The sequence below is a fragment of the Staurois parvus genome, unplaced genomic scaffold (genome assembly GCF_062004578.1).
Source record: "Staurois parvus isolate SC_StPar_1 unplaced genomic scaffold, SC_StPar_1.0 ptg000044l, whole genome shotgun sequence".
Classification (NCBI taxonomy): domain Eukaryota; kingdom Metazoa; phylum Chordata; class Amphibia; order Anura; family Ranidae; genus Staurois; species Staurois parvus.
Window position 1 is genome coordinate 129,838 of NW_028317840.1, and position 20,155 is coordinate 149,992.

Below are 20,155 nucleotides of genomic sequence, written 5' to 3' on the forward strand. Positions count from 1 at the left end.
GATGTTTTTTTTTCCTCATAACAGTGGTTAGTTAGAGGAGAGGGAGGTCGCTAATATCCTGGAGTTTAAGAGCTGGTTCGCACCAGAACGCGGTGCGGGAAACCTGCATTCTGTGCGTGTTTCCCGCACCATGTTCAGAACGCATTGTAGATGTGATCTGCTGCGAGTGTCAAAAGTAAGTTAATGACACCCCAAGTGCAGGCTGCCAACACAATGCACTTGCCGGCACTGGATCCCATGGTACAAAAGCAAAAGTGCATTTATATAAGCAGTGCATGCACTACTTTTGGCGAGGTGCGATTTTAGCCCATTCTTCGCACAGAACTGCTTTTGAATCGTACAGGAAAACGCAGTGCGTTCCTGTGTGATTCTGGGGCAGCACAGTGGCTAAATGGTTAGCACTTCCAGCTGGCAGTACCAGGGTCATCGGTTCAAATCCCAACCACGGCACCACCTGCCTGGAGTTTGAATGTTCTCCCTGTACCTGCGTGGGTTTCCTCCAGGTACTCCGGTTTCCTCCCACACTCCAAAGACATGCTGGTAGGTTAACTGGCTCCTGTCTAAATTGGCCCTAGTATGTATGTATGAATGTGAGTTAGGGACCTTAGATTGTACACCCCTTGAGGGTTAGGGACTGATGTGAATGTACAATATATATATATGTAAAGCGCTGTGTAAATTGATGGTGCTATATAAGTACCTGAAATAAATAAATTCCTGTGTGAACTGGCCCTCAAGGAGGTAGTGGTGTAACAGTGTCTAAGGGAAAGGATTTATGCTTTTTTTTGTCCTCTCATCAAAATCTGACTAAACTGTATAGGTTAGTTTTTCTTTTGTCCAAAAGCAGACATATAGTACATAAAGAGTTTCTATTAGACATGTAAGTCCTGAGAAAGGCTAGATTTATAATAATAATAATTTTTAACCTCTTGACGCCTACGGGTAAAACAAATCTTAATGCCCAAGCACAATTTTACAACTTTGACATGTGTTAGTAAAACTGTACATATTTACTGTACAATTACTGTGTACATCCAGGTGAATTATACCTTGTTTTTTTCAGGACAAATTGGGCTTTCAGTTGGTGGCAAAATGGTAATAAATATCTCCTGATTTTTTTTTTATTTTCAAAGGAAAACTGGCCCAAAAAAGTAAAATACAAAAAAATCATTTTTTGTTTTAATTTAGCTGTGTGTTTCTTGTTACTTCCATAACCTACTACCAAAATACAACCCAAAATAAATTTCCAGCTCTTGACGATAGCAGCGATACCATATATGTGTATGTTATTTGTTGTTTGTACCCGTAGTACAGCCCAGAAACAATAGTGCGCATTTTGGGGGTTTTACCTAAAACACACAGACACTAACTGACACTGATATCAATTTTTTTAAAATCCTGACCTTTTGACCTTGACCTTTGATCCTCACCTTGACCCAAACACTTACCCTGGCACTGAACTAGATCAAACCTTGATCTAGATATTTTTTCTTTATTTTTTATTTTATTTTTTAATATGTATGTATTTATTTATTTTTTTACAAACTTTTTTTTCCCTCTATGCCAGGAGTTAGAGAGATACAGTGTATCTCTACCCTCCATTCATAGAGAGAAAAAAAACCCAAGGGGGCCGGGCTTACAGTGAATGATCACTGTCATAGCCAACCAGAGGCTATCACAGCGATCATGTGACCTGGAATCGGGGGTTCCGATCGTTAGAATGGGACTTGGGGCTCTCAGTGACACCCCGGTCCACGTGTCGCACAGCACGCTCTCAGCAGAAAGACAGGTACGCAAATATGCTGCCCCACATAAAAAAGCCCAGTTCTGCGAGGCCGCATATTTGTGTGACGTCAGCGCGAAGGGGTTAAGCTCAGAAATAAATGTGTCCCTATAGTTACAGGAAACTATGTATTTTGTTTCTTTTTTTACATTTTAAGAGGACACCTATTTTTAGCTATATGTAGCGCTACCCTTGTGTGTGTCTAGGTACCCCTAAACTCTGCACAGCCAGGCAACACGCATTTTCCACTCTTGCATCCACAGTCAGTGAACAGTCCTTGAACTTGATTTTTGTTATTTTATTAGGGGAAATAACTTGGATAGGGTAAAAGGGATTATGGGATGCCCAACTTAATTGGATCAAAGCATGGGGACAACTTCCCTCCTATTTACATAAACAGATCCTGGACTGTTATATTCCTTGAAAGCCATCAGTCATTGCAGATCAGTAGCAACAGCCCCTTACAGGTGAGGGACACGCAGCCCCTCTGAAAAATCAGCTCAACTTGTCAGTTACATGCAGAGATGTCTCCTCTCTCCTGTAGAGCTGCTCCCAGCTCAGCAGCCTACAGACACTACCAGCCCTCCTGGCTGCTCTGAAGATCTCCCAGGATGAGGATAAAGGATTAAGCACTGTGCTGTCCTTTGAAAGCTTGTCTCCCACCTTGTGAATTTCAGGGTGTGATGTACTCACTGTGTCTTCCTTGCTCCCTCTGCTTCCAGGCATTGACCCTGTTCATACCATGATGCTGAATGGATTCTCCTGAGCCCAGCCTGGAGGCCAGCTCCCCTAGACCTAGGGAACCTCTCCCAGGCCACCAACACTCTCCATAGCACTCCATCTTCCACCCCACTCCCAGCTGGCCTGACTATCCCATATTCATGTGCTGGTCCACCACTCTGCCAGGGCCTCCAGACCTGGGATTGGTTAGACGCCCATAAACATGCAGATTAGGTCTCCACCTCTTCTACCTACTAGCTTAAGGAAGGTTCACTGTACACTGTTTTTATGAAGTAGGCCTTAAGTATGTATTACCTAATGAATTTTAAATTTGGTTTTAAAAAACAATTATGCCATTATTTATGCTATTTCTTTGAGCCTTCTTTAAAGAAGAACCCCATTCCAACACTTGGGGGCTACTTAGCAAACAGCAACTGTTGAAACAACAAACACTTTGGTAGAGAGTATGTACCATACAGCACAGCACACAGAGGACATGATTAAGTAACCTATTGCCCCTTATGTTTTAGGTTTTAGGTCAGCGTCATTGGTCAGCAGTGCAAAAACAATGCCTCGCTATTAGCAATCAGTGGGAGATAAAATGCCCAACGTTATTGGTCAGTGAGATGAAGATGTTTTGTGTTACAGGTTGGTAGGAAGAAAAATGACTGGTTTTGGTCAGTGGGGCAAAAATACCCAGTATTGTTGGTTCGTGGGAGAAAAAAAAATGCGCAATAATCAGTGATAGGAAAAAGATGCCCCAGGATTAGTTGTGACTAAGAGGTGATCCAACATCAGAGGTAAAAAAAGGATGCTCTGGCATCAAGACCTTAGTTCAGCCCTCCTTAACATTTAGACCCCAGATCTTCTCCCCTTATTATTCAAACATCAGATTATTCCCCTTTTCAATATTCAGACTCCAGACCATCTTCTGTTAAAGTGGTTGGAAACCCTTACATATACCCACTGATGTGACTGGCCTCAGGGGATACATAGATATAAAACAAATCCTCCTACATAAGTTGTACCTGTTTAGCTACATCTGTCTGTCCCCTACATCAGTTCAAAGTGCAGAATTTAAACAGAATCTCTCAGCTCTGAAAAGTAGGGGGTGGGGGGCGGAAGTTACATCAGTGAATAGAGCTCTGAGAGCTGATTGGAGGGAAGGGACATACCCTTTCACACAGCACACAGAAACAGAGCTGAGGCTGTCAATCTGTTGGAGGTCCCTCTCATGTCATCATTTTGCTCTTGGTGTCAAAAAAAGCTTATCAGAAGTGATTCATGCTGATAGCAGAGGCAGGAGGCAGCAGAAAAAATGACACTTAGTACCCTGGATTGAGACAAGTACACAATATAGAGGGGTGCTTTGTTCATATTACATGTCTGAGATTTACATTCACTTTAACCACTAGCCTACAGGGCACTTATACCCCCTTCCTGCCCAGGCCAATTTCCAGCTCTCAGCGCTGTCACACTTTGAATGACAATTGCGCGGTCATGCAACACTGTATCCATATGAAATTTTTATCATTTTTTTGAGACAGATAGAGCTTTCTTTTGGTGGTATTTAATCACCTCTGGGATTTTTATTTTTTCTTAAACAAACCAAAAACCACAGAAAATTTTGAAAAAAAAACATTTTTTCTTAGTTTTTGTTATACCATTTTGTAAATAAGTGATTTTTCTCTTTCATTGATGTGCGCTAATGAGGCTGCAGTGATGGGCACTGATAGGCTGCACTGATGGACACTGATAGGTGGCACTGATGGACACTGATAGGTGGCACTGATGGGCACTGATGAGGAGGCACTGGTAGGTTGCACTGATGGGCATTGACAGGCATCACTGATGGGCACTGAATGGCAGCACTGATACATGACACTGATATATGGCACCGATAGGCGGCACTGATAGGCAGCACTGACTGGCACTGATAGGCAGCACTGACTGGCACTGATAGGCGGCACTGACTGGCACTGTTAGGCGGCACTGAGTGGAACCGATAGGCGGCACTGACTGGCACTGATAGGCGGCACTGACTGGCACTGATAGGCGACACTGACTGGCACTGATAGGTGGCACTGATTGGCAGCACTGATAGGTGGCACTGATGGGTGACATTGAAAGGCAGCTCAGATGGGCACTGATATGTGGCATTGATGTGCACTGGTATGTACTGATATGTGGCAATGATGGGCACTGGCACGTGGCACTGATGGGCACTGATGAGCACTGACAGGTGGCACTTCTGGGGCCACACTGATCATCAGTGTCCTGATCAGTGTACATGCCCCTCCGCAGAAAGCCGATTACCGGCTCTCCTCTCGAACTCCTCTCAGCGTGACAGCTCGAGAGGAGAGGAATGCCAATAAGCGGCATTTCCGTGTTTACATGTGATCAGCTGTGATTGGACACAGCTGATCACATGACCGAGCCGACATCTTCGGCTCTTTCCGTGATCCGCTATGTCCAAGGGACACAGCTGACCAGCGATCGCCGCGCTGCGTGCCCCCTGAGCCGCGCATGCGCAGTGAGAATGGTAGGAAATCATATGACGTCCTATCAGAACAAGAGAACCACCTTGCGCCCGTCATTGTACTATAGGGCGGGCAGAAGGTGGTTAAACTTGCCGCCTTCAGACCCCAGATCAGCTCCCATTAAAATTGCCCTTTTCAGACCCCAGTTAAGCTCCCTAATAAAACTGTTCTTGTTAGACCTCACATCCTATTAAAATTACCCTCTTCAGACCTCTGATCAACACCCATTAAAATTGCTCTCTTTAGACCTCACATTGGCCCCCATTAACCCCTTTGCATTCAGGACATATTAAAATTTGCATTTCCTGAGGATGCCCAGTGGCGAAACACGTCGGGGCGAGTGCTGTTGGCACTGACCTCACTTCCGATCTGTGGGACATGTAGACTAACGATGGTGAAGTGCATGCTGACTCTCTATTCAGCTGTACAGAGCAGTGGAGGCTTCTAATACAAGTATAGGCTGTTAGTATGTGCCAATATCTTTGGGGCTTCAACAAATGTGAGTAAAATTTTAGTTAAATAAAGTACTGTATGTGGTTTTATGGTTTTATGCAATGAGTCCCCCTATCTGATTCTTCTGATAAGGCTCCATGCACACTGGGCGCTTTGATAACGCTGGTAACATTAGCTGTGTAACAAACAAGAGATCCCTGTGCTCAATCCATACAGCTAGTACATCCATTTATCCATCAGGTGCTAAAGGGGTGTAACCACATATTAACACTAGAAATTCTGAAGGACCCTCTGCACACTGGTATATACCCTTTCCAGCAGACTATGCAATAAATAGGGATATTTGGTTCACACATATTGCAATACATGCTTAAGTTGGCCAACTGCGTCAAAGTAATCCCTCTATGGCCAGTCCTACTCTGCCCTGCCTACGCAAGTGCTACTGTGGACACAATGCTAACATAGGGGGAAATACACAATGGGGAGAGCTACAAGGTTCAGGTCTGGCTACTGACCCAACAATACAACAAACAAGAGATCCCTGTGCTGTGTAAAGTCACGTTAAAAGTGTTTTTCTGCTTTTTTTTTTGCACTAGAGTTTAGTGGAGTTTTTCTGCAGTTTTTAGCTTTTTTTTTTCAGTTTTTAGCGTTCTTTTTTTTTTACAAAAGTCCTGGGTTTTTTTTCCAGCCAAAAAAACATCCCTGCCAAAACACTGATTACCATCTATGTGTGCATGGACACATAGGATAACATGTTGGGGAGTTTACTGGCTGCAGAAAAAAACGTCAAAACCAAAAACAGCAGCTGAAAAACGTCCAGTGTGCATGAGGACTTATGAGCAGAGCTATTCTGGGTCTGGGAGAGAGAAGGAAAGGACATACTGCACCATAAATGCTCTTTTGACCAGTTCTTGTTTAACACAGGTCCATTCTTTTTGGTGAGTTTTAGGGCCAGTTCACACTACAAACATGCATTCCAGATGCATTCTGGATACATTTTTGCTTACACCACACTCAGTTCCGGTGCAGTTTTTATGCAGTTTGCCATGTTCCACTTTTTTTCTGTACCAGAAACTGACTGGAACTGACTACACTAGTGTGAACCAGGGCCATTTGAATACATGGAAAACACTGTGCATGCATTTTTATGCAGAAAGAGCGCACTGAACTGCATCTAGTGTGAACTAGCCCTTAGGCTGTCTAGAGGAGTGTGCACAATTGGTGTGGTGGAATTTGGTCACACATTGTGGAGTGGAGCAACTATAAGGATTGTTAGCGGAGCACAATTATGTTCCTTGTATTGAATTACCATTCAGATTACACTTATGGACATGTGATGTAATGGATACTGAGATGCACTTTATTGATTGCACAAAAAAATAATTTTATACACTTTATGTTATCTGATTATCGATAAGAACCATATTGCAAATGTTAATTGTAGCACTGGCACTTTTTATTTTAAGCAAAAATTAGCACTGCTTTTCATGTAGTTTTTATTCTATGAATGGTGACAGTGCCAAGCGACCTCCTGTGGTCAGTGTACAGGTAGAAGCTGTTTACACAGAACTCCCTGTAGCACTGACTATTACAGTTATATTTCAGCTTAAAGGAGAAGTATGGCTAAAGCTCTTTATTAACCATCGAGCATTGTGACGTCAAAGCCCCTTCCCTACGCGTTACGCCACCGAGTCACGTGGCTTCATCAGGGTGAAATCATTTTGCACTGATGAAGCAATGTAACCCGGTGGCGTAACGCGTAGGGGAGAGGCTTTGACGTCATGATGCTCAATGGTTTTGTACTGACACCAGCTGGCTCTACAAAGGATATCATCACTGCTAACATACAGGAGGCAATTTCTTGCACACAGCGCTTTTTGTACATTGATCATGTGAGTGTACTACTTTATATTAATAAATGAGTGTTTAAGGATAAAGCACTATGATCTGGTTATTCTCTTAACCGAGAAGAGCCATTAGATGAGCGAAAGGGATCTCATTCAGCAGGATACCATCCCATCCCATCCACATTTGGCCCAATTAAAGGGACACAGGCTGTATATGACCTCACTTAATGGTTTGGTCATATATTTGAGGTGAAAGCACAACCGGTGGGGGTTCACGAGTTTTGAAGTGAATTTTGACACAGGATTTTCTGTATTTTAAAGATAACACGAGAATTGTGAAGAATTGTATATGGACATTTTTTGATATTCACAGTGGATTTATGTAAAATTGCACTATATGAAATTTACACATATTCATGTATTTATAATTTATTGGCAACAGTGGAGCGTGGTAAAATTTGCTATTTAAGTAATTAGGCACATTTGTATGAATATGTGTTAGGTGCAGGCGATCTACTAATTTATATTTTGGTTTGGCGCTAAGCAAATGTTATAGCAGCTCTCAAGTCTTGGATATAATTGTGAGTATAGTTCCGCTTTAAGTTCTAGTAGGTCTTAAAGTGTATGCATAACCTCAATTTCTTCTTTTTCATTTTGGAGAAAGTAGGGAAGGGTTAAAACCACTGTTGGTGTATTTTTTTGATGTGTACTTTAAGGCAATTTCCCTATACTTCCACAGACACAACAGGAAGCTAGGGGACATTTGTTCTTAGTTAGTTATGCCCCAGTGGAGGATTTCTCTTTATGTCTTGTTGTGGGGGTGATTCTAAAATTTTGCATTACCCCTCACTTTCTTTTTAAGTGACAATGATCACAGTACAAATAGAAGGTGAATCTCTCTAATGGGAACACAGACAGCAATAAAAACTTGACAGGGGTTTTAACGTTTTACCACTTTAATCAAAAATTTAAAAAGGTTTTTGCATTGAGCTACACTTTTAACTGAACTTTAACCACTTGACCTCCAGAGGATTTACCCCCCTTAATGACCAGGCCTCTTTTTGCTACTCGGCGCTGCACTAATTCAACTGATAATGCAATGCTGCGTCCTTTTTTTCACACAAATAGAGCTTTCTTTCTATGGTATTTGATCACCTGTGCGCTTTTTATTTTTCACGCTATAAACAAAAAAAGGACAAAAATTTTGAAGAAAAATAATATTTTTTACTTTCAGCTATAAAAATATATAGTAAACTCAAAGTTGGTTATAAATTTAGGCCAAAATGTATTCTGCTACATGTTTTTGGTAAAAAAAATCCCAATAAGTGTATATTGATTGCTTTGTGTGAAAGTTATAGCGTCTACTATGGTATAGATACTGCAATTTTCGCCATTTTTTGCTATACAGCACTGCACTAGTTTAACGGACAATTGCGCGGTCATGCAATACAGTACATAAATTAAATTTACATCCCTTTTTTCCCACAAATTGAGCTTTCGTTCGGTGGTATCTGATCGCCTGTGCGGTTTTTATTTTTTGCGCTATAAAAAAAAAGGCTGACAATTTTGAGGAAAAATAAAATATTTTGGACTTTTTGCTATAAAACATGTCCAGTAAAAAAAAATGTAAAAATCAAATTTAGTCATAAATTTCTGCCAAAATGCATTCTGCGACATTTCTGCTAAAAAAAAACCCAATACGTGTAAATTAATTGGTTTACGTGAAAGTTATAGCGTTTACAAATGGTGGGAAAGATACTGGGATTTTTAGGTTTTTTTTATACTAATAATGGCGGCGATCAGCGACCTATGGCGGCAATCAGTGACTTATGGCAGCGATCAGCGACTTATGGCGGGACTGCGGCGGACATTCTGACATTGGGGGGTACTGACTTGGGGTCACATCCCCAGTGACACCAATACAGTGATCAGTGCAAAAAAAAAAACACTGACACTGTACTAATGGCACTGGAGAGGAAGGGGTTAAGTTTATTTTTCAGTGAACGGGTTAACTGTGTGTACTGCAGGGAAACTCTTCTGTCCCGATCAGCTTGTCTTGGAGCTGTCAGGGAACTGACAGAAAGCACAGCTACTGCAGCTGTGCTCTCTGTCAGCGTTGGTCGCTGATCGCCGGGACATAGCCGGTAACGACCGGCTGTGACCCGGCGACTGACATAAGCGGCTGTGATCGGTGGGACAGGTAGGGCGGCGGCGCGCCTCGCGCGCACCCCCTACCTGTTTACAAAACACACGTTTTAAAATGTGGTTTTGCCCAGCCGTGCCGCCCTGCCACCGTATTTATACAGTGGCTGGGCGGCATGTGGTTAACCACTTCCTGTCCGCCCTATAGCAGCAATACTGCTACAAGGCAGCACAGGTGCGCAAAATCACACACACATATATGTGATTTTGCAGTTCCTACGTGCCCTACCCACGCTGCCATTCATGACCTCGGGTATCAGTCACCGGGTCTCGGATAGTGATTACTCGCTGGCACCCGGTGCTCACAGAGTATTACTGACGGGGGAGAGAACTGTATGTAAACAATACAGTTTTCTCCCCTGTCATCTCCGACACACACCATACAAAGCAGTGTGCTTACAATGGAAAGCACACACACAGCATACACACACACAGCATACTGTGAAACAGCACACAGTTAACCCTTTGATCGCCCCACATGATAACCCCTTCTTGCCCAGTGCCATTAGTACAGTGTCAGTGCTTTTTATCAGCACTGGGGGTGTCAGTGACACCAAGTCAGTTCCCCCCAGTGTCAGAATGCCCGCCGCAGTCCAGGTATAAGTCGCTGATTGCCACCATTACTAGTTAAAAAAAAAAGTCCCAGTATATATACCACCATTTGTAAATGCTATTACTTTCATGTAAACCAATTCATTTACACGTATTGAGATTCTTTTTTTAGCAAAGACATGTAGTAGAATACATTTTGCCCTAAATTTATGATGAAATTTGATTTTTAAATTCTTTTTATCAGACATGTTTTATAGCAAAAAGTCAAAAAATATTGTTTTTTTTTTCATAAAAATTTTTGGTCATTTTTTTGTTTATAGTGCAAAAAATTAAAACCACACAGGCGATCAAATACCACCAAAATAAAGCTCTATTCGTGGGAACAAAAAGGAAGTAAATTTTATTTGGGTGCAGTGTTGCATGACCGCACAATTGTCAGTTAAAATAATGCAGCGCCGTAACGTAAAAAATGGCCTGGTCAGGAAGGGCGGAAAATCTTCTGGAGGGCAGGGGTTAACAGAGTTCAGCCTAGCATACTGTATATATTAGCTGCCAATTTCTCTGAATTAAGTAAATGTTTAAATGTAAAGTTTATATGGAAAGTCAGATCAGTTAATATAAATCTTTCATCACCTGATTTATTTGCTTAGGTTTGAGAAACCCTACTGAGCTAAAATGGTCATTACTTCCAAATTATACAAATGCTTGTAGTAGACAGTCATTAGGATATTATGAACAGTAAACATTTTAGTTTTTAAGGAAAACTTTGAAAGGGTTTCAACTGAAACTCCAGTCTATAAAAAAACGGTTTCGTTAGGTCATCTTTTTACGTTGCTATCAGTAGTTGTCTGTGTCTTAGGGTTTGAACTTTTATTTGCTTTTCTCTTCAAGACAATACTGGAGCTGGGGCCTGACTAAATGAATTCGGAGTTTGCAGGATTGGTTCCTTATCTAAAATTAAAGTTTCTTGAAGCACAGGCCATGCTTTTTCTTGGAGAATGTAATCTTTGCATAATATTCAATTTCTTGGTTGACTTTCTAAGGTACTTAGATTTTTCTGTTCCAGTAGTTGAATCTATTACGTTTTAAAGCCTAACTCCGAGAGAATTAAAAATGATTCCTTGCAGCGGGGCTGCACGAAGACATAAAAAACAAGATCTACTTACCCAATCCTCCACATTGCTAGATTGGTCTCCACAGCATCTTCTTGCCTATGCTCCAGAGGTGTAAGGATCTGATGTCCTCAAAACATAATGCAGGGTCCATAGCCCTGCACTGGATGTGAAGATGCCAAATGGACAATCCACCACTAGACTGTGAGGGAACACCATCTGCTGGAGGAGCTGAGGATTAGGCAAGTAAAAGTGAAAATACTCTTTCCTAGACTAAACAAAAAGTTAAAGTGTTACTAAACCCAGGACCCTGCATTCACTATATCTGGTCTCCCACAGTACACACAATATGGAAATACAATTATTTTAGTAAATATAAACTGCTAAATACCTTTTCTCATCAGCAGTTAGGGCTTGTTCACACTTGACTTCTTCCCAAACGCCCCTATAGCGTTTGACCGGCATTACACAGGCATTTTTTGGAGCATTTTTTAGGCGTTTTCCAAGCGTTAAAACTGCACCAAAAACGCCTATAATGAAGTTGATGGTATTAACGCCCTGCAAGCGCCTAGCAAATGCCCCGCAAACACCTGCCAGGTGTTTGAGGAGCATCACCATAGACTTGAATGGGAGGCGTGAAAGGCTTCAACTCCTCCTGACTCGACATGAGACGTCAATTTGCCACAATGCGATGCTGACGCTTCACTGTGTGCTGCCATGTGTATAATTTTTATAGGCGTTTCAGGGGCGTCAAAAATGCCCCTGAAACGCCTGCTTACAAAGCTAGTGTGAACGTAGCCTTGGAGCAGTATTGTGACTTCTATCAGTGTCCAGCCGTGCACTGGTCAAAGCTTGTAGGAGGAGTTTTCTTTCTGCTATAAGAGGATGCAAAAGCTTGCAGGAGGAGTTTTCTTTCTGCTCTAAGAGGATGCAAAACCCCTGACCTGTCTGGACAGTGTTGATTGGCCCTGTGCTGATCAAATGCACTCTCCCAAGACAAAAATAAAAAACCTCTCTAGCAATACGCACCAAACTGAGCATGTGCAGAGTGTCTCCACACAATATGTCTTATCAGGAGATAAGAGGGGGACACTGGAAGAAGGGGAGGATCAGAGAAGTCAGGATCAAACAGCATTTTTACACTGTGGAGGATTAACCCCTTAGGTTCCACAGCGAGTATAACCAGCATGCTTTACTGCATATACAGACTGATTTCACTGTTGTGGGTTTAGTAACACTTTAACCTTTGCAGGCACAAGGGGATCATTTTTAAGTTCTCTGGAGTTGGCATTTATGTATCGCTTTGATATGGGACATTGTGGAGTTCAAGCATTCCCAAATATATGCTTTCAGCACATCCCACAAAGCATGTTATTTCAGGTGGAGATCTGACTAGAAACAATGTTCATTTTATCTTCAGGCTGAGCCTCTACTCTACATGTGCAAAATAATCTCCATGCAGTCTTATGGGATCCTCTGTTGGGATGGATAATAGTCAGCCTCCCTATAGGAATTATTGGAGATTCTGAAACAAGTCAGGCTTAGCCAGGAGGCTCCTGTAATGGTGGCAGTGTGGCTCCCAAAGCAGTGGATATTGGCAGGCATAAGATGGGGGGAGGTGCTGGAAGAAATGGGTCATTTAAAACATACTGTATAATAATGATCATGTTACCCCCTCCTGAGCTTCAGAGATCACAGCCCCACCCCAAAAACATGCATGGCCATTTCATTTTATGTGATATCAATGTCTGTTACTGTTTACAATCCCATAGCTGGTGGTGGGGGGGGGGGGGGGGCAGCGAGAAATGACACCCCAGCTCCTGTCCATCATCCTGCAGTGTGAGCCCTGCATAGACACACTAGGTGGGGCCTGCTTGGCATTTGTTCCTACAGACTGCACACAAGGGTGACGAATCCACTGTTTTATTATCCGCTTCCTGAACGCTGTATAGCAAAAATACAGCTACAGGGCAGCACGGTGTGCGCAAAATTACGTATATATACGTGATTTTGCATTTCCAAGTAGGGGCAAGCGCACCCAATCATTACTGACAGTTTACTGATTACTCGACGGCGCCCGGTAATTTCCGACGATCTCTGACGGGAGGAGAACTGTTTTGTTTATTAACAGTTCTCTGTCAGCTCAAGCACACTGCTTTGGATGGCTGTGTACAGCACAGACATGCAAAGCAGTGTGATAACAATGAAGCACACTGACACGGCCCCCTAGTAAAACACTCCCTGCACACAGTTAACCCTTTGATCGCCCCTCATGTTAACTCCTTCCTGCCCAGTGGCATTAGTACAGTGTCAGTGCTTTTTTTTTAGCACTGATCACTGTATTGGTGTCACTGGGGATGTCAGTGACACCAAGTCAGTTCCCCCCACCAGTGTCAGAATGTCCGCCGCAGTCCCGCTAAAAGTCGCTGATCGCCGCCATTACTAGTAGAAAACAAAATCCCAGTATCTATACTGCCATTTGTAAATGCTATAACTTTCATGTAAACTGATCAATTTACATTTATTGGAATTTTTCTTAACAAAGAAATGTAGCAGAATAAATGTTGGCCTAAATTTATGACGAAAGTTTATTTTTTGAAATTTTTTTACTGGACATTATTATTATTATTATTATAAAGGACATATATAGTGCCGACAATTTGCTCATCGCTTTACATTAGGAGGGAGACAGTACAGTAACAATACAGTTCAATACAAGAGAGATAGGAGGGCCCTGCTCCTTGGAGCTTACAATCTAGGAGATGTTTAATATCCAAAAGTCCTGGACTGTAAGCCTCAAGAAGCAGGGCCCTCCTATCCCTCTTGTATTGAACTGTATTGTTGCTGTATTGTCTCCCATTATATTGTAAAGCGCTGAGCAAACTGTTGGTGCTATATAAATCCTGTATAATAATAATAATAATAGCAAAAAGTCATAAATATAGTTTTTTCTCTCAAAATTGTTGGTCTTTTTTTTTTGCTTATAGCGCAAAAAATAAAAAACACATAGTTGTTCAAATACCACCGAAAGAAAGCTCAATTTGTGGGGAAAAAAAGGAAGTAAATTTCATTTGGGTGCAGCGTTGCATGACCGCGCAATTGTCAGTTAAACTAACGCAGCGCCTTAATGCAAAAAATGGTCTGGTCAGGAAGGGGGGGGTAAATCCTAAGGAGGGCAAGTGGTTAAAGCCAGACCCCAGAGACAAGAAGGACTAGTACATAATTATACATTATACACTGTGATATCAGCAGCTAACATTAGAGGGCAGCAGATTCCTACAAAGACAATATACTCAATCATTTTTCACTGTGAACCACTGCACTCTACAGGTGACCCTGGCCCCAAGATGTCCCACTTTATCAGGTTCCAAGAGTTTGTTACACTCAGGGGCGGACTGACCATTTGGAAACTCAAGCACTGCCCGAGGGCCCGGGGTCAGTAGGGGGCCCCATGAGATGCCCCTGGAACCTTTTTCATAGGCTTTTTTGAGTTTGGGCAAGGACACAGGGGCCCCATGATCCCCTATTGCCCAGGGGCCCCATGAGTTGTCAGTCCGCCCCTGGTTACACTCTATGCAACAGCAAGCAGGAGCCATGAGGCAGATTCTTAATAAATTGGATTTCCTCCTCTGCTGGTAGATAGTATCATTGCAACATGTTAAAACATACTTCTGACCTCTTTTGACTTCACCTATTTTTAACCACTTCTGCTCCGGAAGATTTTACCCTCTTCATGACCGCTATGCTATGCTATTGGGCACTGCGCTATCATGCCACACTGTAACCACATGAAATTTACCCACAATATTGATAATAATATAATAATATGAAAAACCCACAATATTTTCTAATTTCTGGTATAAATCATATCCAATGAAAAAAATTAAAAAAGAAACAAATTTTAAATTTAGGCCAAAATGTATTCTGCTACATGTCTACAGTAATAAAAAATCCCAATAAGTGTATATTAATTGTTTTGTGCAAAAGAAATAGAGTCTGCAAATGATAGTATGTATACTGGAACTTTTATTTGTTTATTTATACTAGTAATGGAAGTGATCAATGACTTATAGTGGGAAAGTGATAGCGTGGCGGGCAATCTGACACTGATGCTGGGTGGGAACTGACTAAATGACAATTACATCTTTAGTGACACTAATACAGTGATCAGTGCTGATACTATACACTGCCACTGTACTAATAACACTGGCTAGGAAGGGGTTACCATCTTGGGCTAATCATTAATAAATGTTAATGTGTGTATTGTGTGCTGCTTTTTACTAAGGATTGCTTTAGTAAAGGCAGAAGAAACACAGAGATTAATAAAGGTAGAAGGAACACAGAGATCATTCTCTCTGTACAGAGCCCTGTGTTGTTTGTTAACACAGGACACTAGGCTGTGATTGGACACAACTGATTAGCAAGGCCCGACCATGAATCATTAGCCAGGACATGCTACTAAGTCTTGCTGTGTTCAATCATAGCAGAGCTGGTGGGCGGAGACACGCGCATGCACTGAACTCAGAAGAAAGCCGAGACACAAAGGTATCTTTAGGGTTGCCACCACATCCCTTTAAAACCCAAATTAATTACACAGGTTATGTGGCTGATTAACCGCTTGCCCTCCAGAGGATTTACCCCCCCCCCCCCCCCCCCTTCCTGACCAGGCCATTTTTTGCATATAGCACTGTGTTACTTTAATTCACAATTGAGCGGCCATGCAATGCTGCACATAAATGTAATTTTTTTCCCCCACAAATAGAGATTTCCTTTGATGGTTGATCACCTCTGCGTTTTTTTATTTTTTGCGCTATACACAAATAAAGACCGACAATTTTGAAAAAAAAAAACAAAACAATATTTTTTACTTTTTGCTATAAACATGTCCAGTAAAAAAAATTTAAATTAAATTTCTTAAATAAATTTAGGCCAAAATGTATTCTGCTACATGTCTTTGCTAAAAAAAAATCCCAAAAAATCCCAATACGTGTAAATTAATTGGTTTACGTGAAAGTAATAGTGTCTACAAATGGCAGTATATATACTCTTTTTTAGTAATGGCGGCGATCAGCGACTTATAGCAGGACTGTGGCAGGCATTCTGACACTGGGGGGGAACTGACTTGGTATCACTGACATCCCGAGTGACACCAATACAGTGATCAGTGCTAATAAAAAGCACTGACACTGTACTAATCACACTGGGCAGGAAGGGTTAACTTTTGGGCAATCAAAGGGTTAACTGTGTGCTGTTTAATATAATGTGCTGTGTGTGTTTTACTTGTAAAACATGCTGCTGTGTATCTCTGATGTGCAGATAAATACACAGCAGCATGTTACTGCTGGCAGGAGAGAGATCTGTGTTGTTTACACACAGGTCTCTCTCCTGTCAGTGTTACTTGGTGATCACCGGGTGCTGGTGGGGAATCTCCGGCTGGGACCCGGTGATTGACATTTGTAGCCACCAATGGCGGCGCAGGTAGGGCGGCACGTGTGCGTGAGCCCCCTACCCAGAAATGCAAATCAGGTATATACACGTGATTTTGCGCAGCCCTGCCGCCCTATAGCAGTATTTCTGCTGTAGGGTGGTGGGGAAGTGGTTAAAGGGGCGAGTTAGCAACCCTAGGTACGTTACTGTGCCCATACGTGCCACTTGTCCGCAGTATATGTACAAGCTGTTAAAGGAAATATTGTATATAAAGCAGATGACTTCAAAACTGTTGCAATTGTCTTCCAGGACTGCAGGCTTGGGGGTTGGAAATACACATAAAACAATTGCAGATCTATTGATGAATGAAAGGCCTTTGAATTTGCACTAAATAAGCACCTGATCTGATTTTGTTGGTATCTAGCTAAATAACCATCACTCAAATACAACTCGCGTTTTTTTATGCATTTTGGAACTTACAAAGAATTTGAACCTGTACATCGGTGATTATATCATAAACCATTGTTCTGCTCTGCAGAAATGTCCTGGGCTATTATGTTAGACATTTGCAGACTCCGAGGAATTAGGCGTTGGTTTCGAACCTTACAACACTGCCAGATACTCACGTAAAATCTTTATTGGTAAGAGTGTGAAAAATAAGTAAAAAGAGCTGAAAACTTTTTTGGGTGGATGAACTGGCATCAATTACACAGCAGAGAAATATGTCTTCAGCGCATACAGTACACAGATTTTAAGCAGGTCTAATAGAGGTTTTGATTTACAGGCCTTTCTAGAGAAAAATGTTGATTATAGTAAATGATATACAGTATGGATTGAAATCTAATTTGGAATTACAGGTCTACTACGTGACAAATACCTCACCACTGATTTAACTGCCATCACTTCACAAATTTCTTTTCAAAACATATTGCATCACTGCCAACACATAATCTAATCACATTTTTGATGTTTTCTTAAATAACGCTCAACACTTTCTGTAGTCAGTGGTTTCAGACTTTATAAAAGTCACATTCATGTGACTTTTATATGGTGCAGATGGTAAGATTTGGCAATAGGAATGGAGAGTCGTGTTGAAGTACTGTACGTTTGCATGTTTGGATAGTGGGTGTGTCTCTTCCCCTCATCTGTGCTTTCATTCATCAAATCTTTCATGTTCCAAAGACACTGGATGTTTATCTGATGACATTTTGGATGTCTTAGTCCTCCTTGATTAAAATAGATGCTGTATGGCCATTTTCTTGATTTTCACATTATATACAGTTAGGTCCATATATATTTGGACACAGGCACACAGGCACAATTTTAGCTTTTTTCAGGTTTTGACCAAAACATATTCAAGCTATAGTTATATAATGGATGTAGGCTGAAAGTGCACACTCTCAGGTTTAATTTGAGGGTATGTACATCCAAATTGGAGGAAGGGTTTAGGAATTACAGCTATAAAGAGTAGCCATATATATGGACCTAACTGTAAATGAGATATACCCAATGATCTAAGTGCCCATTCATATCAGTGTGGTGCAGTTAAGAACCCTTCATCATAACACAAGGTAACTCGTTACGTGCGTTGGTATGCTGCAGTGTTATTAATTGCACCCCTATGTCCTTTACCTGCGTTGCAGCCCACTTCTATGTCATGCACTGACCACATTTGCTGCAAGGGAACGTCGCCCCCCCCCCCCCCCCCCCCGGGTGCGCTGGCATAATGATTATTTTACAAAATGTCTGTTCCTCTGTTCTTGACTAAATTATGCAGCATAAAGAAGCACTTTTGTAAGTGAACAGCTGTTCCAGAGACATCATCTATCCTCCACACATAATGCTGTGTACAGCAGATATCCACCCAAAAGTGGAAGCTCCGCTTGTTTGCCTCTTTGGTTTTGACAGGTACCCGCTCACACTTCCAGCTCAGGAAGTGAGCCGGAAGTCCCCCCCCCTTTCCTCTCGCAGTCTCCTGGGAAACTTCACAGATCCCAGAAGACTGCTGGACCAATCAGAATACGCAGCACGACTTGCGCATGCGCAATGGGCTCCCTACTGTGAAGCCGCAAGCTGCTACAGCCTGGTGCCCACAGATGAGATGCCTGCGCCAGGCAGAGAGGAGGGAGACAGTGCGGGTGAGCACGTCCCTGGACCCTGGGACAGGTGAATGTGTGTTTATTAAAAGTCAGCAGCTACAGTTTTTGTAGCTGCTGACTTTTAATAAACACAAAAATGTCTGGAACTCCTCTTTAACACTTTTACCCCAGCGATTTGACTATTATTTACACTTGTAGCCATATAAATCAAGGAATTAACACCCGTGCAGACTTCCTGATATAAAAAATGGGATTATGTAACCAGAACAGAGTGGTCCTACTTTCATACCCCCCATTCTGTTTTTTGGCAATCAACATCTACACATTTCATGGTGATTGGATTAACATGTCCATGCTACCTGTGTGGATATACAGTACGTACTGGAGTATCTTCCTGACACTCACTTAAGTTAAAAAGTGACTTAGGAAAAGCTACAAAACATCTTCAACATTATAGAACAAGTCCATTTGAATGTTACTAACTACTACTAGCTGTACTGCCTGAGTTTATCATTGGAAGATAGTATTTTCATGTGATTATTTGTACATCTTAAAGGCAGAGTTTACCTTTACCAAAAAAACTGCCTATGCAAATAACTGTAGATTTGACCAAAGCTGAATAATGACCTTGCTATGGGCCATTTGTATACTGTACCTCATGAAATCTGATTGAAAAACTCCCAGAGGTTGGATCTCCCCATCCTGCCTTGTTGCTAGGAAGTTGCTATAACATGCCCAGCTGTTTCTGTTCACCTCCACCATCACATGAGTGAGCCCTGGTTGATTCTCCGATTCAGACCTCCTTACATGCACTTTTTCTGCTATGATGCAGCAGCTGTGAGCTCAGCCTTTAAGATCTCCTCTTGAGCATATTTTATGAACTACCAATGGTAGAGAAGATTGCTACTATACATGAAAAAATATATATAGGAATTTAGCTTTAAGCGTGGAGCTTTCAAGGACTCAGTCTAGTTGAGTTTTTAGTGCTTTTTTGCCCACTCTTATGTAAAAAAAAGTTCTTGCCTTGGAGTGTTCCCTTGCTGGAGATTCACCATTACATAGGGAATTGGGGCTTTTTTCTTTTCAAGGGAATAGGTGCAGGAATTCAACCCCGCCGACGCCTCCATCCAAACATGCTATATTAAAAGGTGAGTGTGGCCAAATTGCATTAACAGTGGGAGGTGCTTAAAGGGTCCTTTTTAAATACCAGATGTGTGTTACATACAGGGTGCTGGGTTCAGGAGTGTGCTATATACAGAGTGCAGATTTCAAGAGTGCAGTGCGTACAGAGTGCAGAGTCTGCTGTATGCAGAGTGCAGGATTCAGGAGTGCACTAGGTACAGAGTGCAGAGTTCAGGAGTGTGCTACGTACCGAGGGCAGAGTTTAGGAGTGCGCTGCATACAGAGGACAGACTTTAGA

The 20,155-nt window shown here is 42.0% G+C and overlaps 1 protein-coding gene across 1 annotated transcript in view; it reads left to right on the top strand.

Annotated features, from left to right (window-relative positions):
- BTC (betacellulin) overlaps positions 1-20,155 on the top strand; it is a 106,344-nt gene that overhangs the window by 19,303 nt on the left and 66,886 nt on the right. The gene's annotated exons all lie outside the window — the stretch shown is intronic.